General features: G+C 51.2%; 1 long non-coding RNA gene across 1 annotated transcript; it reads left to right on the plus strand.

Moving 5' to 3' along the window:
* Positions 1-897: 897 nt before the first annotated feature.
* Positions 898-2,694, plus strand: LOC115896457. Its single transcript, XR_004056346.1, has 4 exons — positions 898-1,014; positions 1,347-1,436; positions 2,205-2,307; positions 2,595-2,694. It is a non-coding gene; the product is annotated as an uncharacterized LOC115896457 (long non-coding RNA).
* Positions 2,695-4,490: the final 1,796 nt, after the last annotated feature.

Genomic DNA, 4,490 nt, shown 5'->3' on the forward strand with positions numbered 1-4,490 from the left:
CCCTTGCAGCTCTTCCCTTGCCTGCCCTCCATGGCGTCACCCTGAACCCTGAATGCTCTGCTTGCAGTCCCACTCTGCTGCCCTCCCCAGACTTCCCTCCTCTTCCTCCTCCTGTAGCTGGTCCCTGCCAGTTCTTCAATACTAGTCCCCATCCTGTCCATCCCAGGAGTACTCCCTGAGCCCAGCCCTTGGGTACCCGCTGCACTCACAGCTACAACAATACTTAATCCATGCATACATTCATGCAGTGACTATTTATTGAGCAGCTACTGTTTACAGACTGTGAAAAGTGCACCCATCGGCCTGGCCAAAACCCAACTCCGACACCACCGCGTGCTGGTGGGTGTGTGGGCATCAGGACCCTCACTCCATCGCTAGGGGAAGTGAGGCAGCTGCTGTGGGAGGCAGCGTGGGCGGTTTTCCGTGGAACTAAGCTCTCCGACCCCAGGAGCAAATCACAGTCCTGGACGTTTACTCGGAGAGCTGGAAAGTTTACTTCCATGCGGAAATGTGCACACAGATGTTGACAGCAGCTTTATAATTGCCAAAACTAGAAAGCAACCAAGATACCCTTCAGTTAGGTGAATGGATAAACTGTGGTATGTCAGATACTGGAATATTATTCAGCACTAAAAAGAACTGGACCCCTAAGCCAATGAAAGACACGGAAGGATCTTAAACAGTATGTTGCTAAGTGAGACTCAATCTGGAAAGGCTGCCTGCTGTCTGAGTCCAAACCACAGGACAGTCTGGAAAAGGCAAAGCTGTGGAGACAGTAAAACAGTCGGCAGCTGCCAGGGGTTGGGGAGGGAGAGATGAATGGGAGGAGCATAGGGGGTGTGTAGGGTGGGGCAGCAACTCCAGGTGGGCCTTCCATGGGAGATCCATGCCGTTCCACGTCTGTGAAACCCACAGAGTGAGCAGCAGCAGGCCGAGTCCTCGTGTGAGCTGTGGACCGTGGGTGGTGATGCCGTGTTGATGCGGGTCTGTCGGTCATACAGACATGCTGGTCTGGTGAGTACAGGAGAATGATGGAGGCTGTGCCTGTGCTGGGAAAGGAGATACGTGAGGACTCTCTGTACTTTCCTCTTGATTTTGCTATGAACCAAAAACTGCTTTCAAAAACGTCTATTGAAAAGGCAAACAAAAGAGTGCTGGCCAGACAGCATCTGTGTGAGGGTGTGGCCTCTGTTCTACCTTCAGAATTTCCCTGTTAGAATACACATATCTAAATTATTCAAAGTTAAACCTTTGCATTAAGTAACTCACTACAAAGTTACAGTATCAGCTTGAGCCCTGCCAGGGTGGCCAGGATCCTGTATCCTGACCAGCTTCTCCCCTTACAGGTGCAGTTGACGTCCATGGCCACAACCCAGTAAGCGGCAGGGCTGGAATCAGGAGTCAGGCTTTGCGGGACAAAGAGGAAGTGAGATCTTGTAAGCACATGGCTGAAGGCGGGCAAGGAGGAGCCCGTGGCAGGGGGGAGCCCGTGGCAGGGAGCCGGCAGGGATGACTTTTTGACCACTTTTCTTATCGCTGAGGGCTTCTTAGACTTGGGGAGTTGGGAGTCCCCACTCGGGCGCCTCAGAAACCAAAGGCTACTTGTAATTCTCAAGTTCCAGATGCCTCAGGGGAGGTACCTGGGTTGTTGGGTGCAGTTCCGATATTTGCTGCTCGGTGGGATTTGCCCGCAGCGTTTCTGGTTGTTTTTAAGAGCTGATGTTTGAGCTGCTTAAAATCACATATGGTTGTCGATTTACCTATAAAAGTTAGGAATGGAATTTCAGTTCAAAGAGTTGTGAAAATGTTCAAGGTTGTGTACTAATGTATACATTACATTTGTGGAAATAATCTGAAAGTCTAGGATTTATATTAAACACTTCTCTTGATTTTTGTAATATCTACCTGTCATTTTTCCATTTGATTAATAGATATCAGAGGGCTTAAATTTTGAGTGTCTGAATTCACTGAAATTAAAACTTCTGACATCAAATGTAATTAAACTGAATGTAGCCAACAGTGCATGCTTTTATAAGTATTGATTAAAATATATATAAAAACACATATCCATGAACATGCAGATGGGGGCAACATACTAAACCATGGAAGTAGAATTAGTATTCTTTGTTTTCTGAGAAGACACATTTTTAAAAAGTCAAGGGGTCTTATAACTTTTTTTTGTTTTTTTTTTTTTTTCTTTGAAGGGTCTTATGACTTTCTAGTTTCCAACCTATTTGCCCTAAAGTGGAAGATTGACAGCAGCAGAAGAGGAGATCCTGGGCCAGTGCAGGCTCTGGGAGCAGCGGGGTGAGTGCTGGAAGGAGCTGGCTGGAGGCAGAGCAGGGAGGTGCTCAGGCAGGCCAGGATGGCCTCAGGGCACGTGGCTCAGTGAGTGAGAAAAGGTTCACTTTTCATGGAGAGCCCTTGTCTCTGCCCACGGAAAACCCAAACTCCTTCCAACTGGGATGTGCATCTCATGTAAAAGTTGTTACTCCCAGAAAGAAAGCCAGTGGATGCAGAAATTTTTCGTATGCAGAAATTACTTCAAATTTGTTTCTAACCTTATCCTTTTCTTCCCCCATCTTAATGTGTAGTGACTTTCTGCAGGTAACGCACACAGCTTAGGAGAGCGCTGTATTTCAGTTGCTGTTGGCTCTGATGTGACTTTGTGGTGTCCGATGTTCTGGTTCTGAGGTTCTGCGCAGAATGTGGCTCTTCCCTGCTGAGCGTTGCTTGTTGAAGGCCCGTGTGGAAACTCCCTGTAAGCTTGTTGACCGCAGCAGTCTTGGTTCAGAAATCTTTGGACCTCTTGAGACTTCACACAACATTCTAACCTTTCTAGCATGACCTTTTCATTTTACTGTTCCCCATTAATGCAGATGTTTTTCAGAATGTAAGTAATCTGCTGAATGCAGGGTGGGGGGTGCTCCATTGACTCTGGGGAGAAGCATCACTGTTGCTCCGGGTGGAGCTTCCCGCCCACTATGGTGTGCTCCAAGGCACAGAAGGGTTCTTTGGCAGAAGTAACCGTCAAAGGTCCGCCTCTCCCTGGCAGGGGGGCTGTGGGTGTGCGGCCTCGTGGCCATAGCGGCCCCTCCCCATCAATGGCATGACGGAGAGGAGCAGGGGGAGGCCTGGGATCTGTCTCCAGAGTCACAGCTGTGCTTCTGAGCCTGCGTCGTCCGTTTGTAACTAGACATGCAGAGAAAGTCTTAGAGATAAACAGAAGACGGTGTCTGTCCCTAATGAGCTCAGGAGTGCCCTTGAGAGGGTCAGGTTTCTGTGCAGGTGATCCGGACTCAGCCTGGCTGTGGCAGTGCAGGTGACTGCTGGGCTTTGGCAAGGCTGCACCCACTGTCCGTCTGAAATGGCCACCTTCCCAGGCTGGCGGTGCGAGCTGGGTGCCCAGGCCTGATTTCCCGCCAGGACGGAGGCCCTGTGTATGTGTTGGGGAAGGGGGCGAGGAAGGGGGAGGTGGGGGTCCTGCTTTATTGCCGTATCCAATGCCACGCGGGGTCAGCACTCAGGAAACACGTGCTGTGTGGGTCAGCGATTGAGTTCAGAAACCTGGAAAATTCAGCAGTGCAGGCTTTGGGCATGACCTGTCCAGCCCTGGGCTCTTTCTTTCTCTGAATTTCCTGCCATGGCATCCTCCTCATCTCAGGGGCCCTTGTCCCCGTATGGCTGTTGGCAGCTTCACAGGTTCCTCTGCCTCCCCTCCCGGGCCCTGGTGTGGCTTTGCAGACCCCACAGCCAGTAGATCGTTGGTGCCAACGCCTTGGGCCTGGGTTACCTGAGTCAAGGACTCCAATACATAGCTAAGCTCACCCCAAATGCCTGGATCGGAAGGCCTTGGGTTGCAGAAGGGTGGGGGTTCGATATCGAAGGACAACCTGCAAAGCAGAAGGGGAAATGGCTATGCTGGACGGGCAGCTAGAGGAGTCTGTGCAGAGCCTGGGACCCAGTGCAGACACAGAGCTGACATGGGCAATGTGGTGACACGGCCACCGTGGAAGTGGGCAAAGTTACAGGCTTCAGACCGACATGGAGGGGCTGGTCTAAAATGACCCTCCATTTCCTTTAATCCTAGCAACTGCTGGCTTACGCGGTGGGGGAGTGAGATCTGTGGTGGCCGCGAGGAGAGACAGATTTTAATGAAACCCCTCTTTCTGGGAGAGGGGAGTAGCCGTTTCTGTAGGGCGGTGAGCATCGTCCTCTCAGGCAGCTCAGGCTGCTGTAACGATTCACCATTGACTGAGTGGCTTCTGAACAACAGGAATGTGTTTCTCACAGTTCTCGAGGCTGGAAGGCAGCATCAGGGTGCTGCACGGGTGGGTTCTGGTGTGGGCTCCTTCCTGGTTGGCACACACCTTCTCTCTGGCCCTGACACAATGGGAGGCTGAGGGACTTGCTGGGCCCCTTTCTGAGGCACAAATCCCATTCAAGGGTCTCCAGCCTCGGGAACTCATCACCTCCCAAAGACCACCTGA

This window comes from Rhinopithecus roxellana, chromosome 3, assembly GCF_007565055.1.
Source record: "Rhinopithecus roxellana isolate Shanxi Qingling chromosome 3, ASM756505v1, whole genome shotgun sequence".
NCBI classification, from domain to species: domain Eukaryota; kingdom Metazoa; phylum Chordata; class Mammalia; order Primates; family Cercopithecidae; genus Rhinopithecus; species Rhinopithecus roxellana.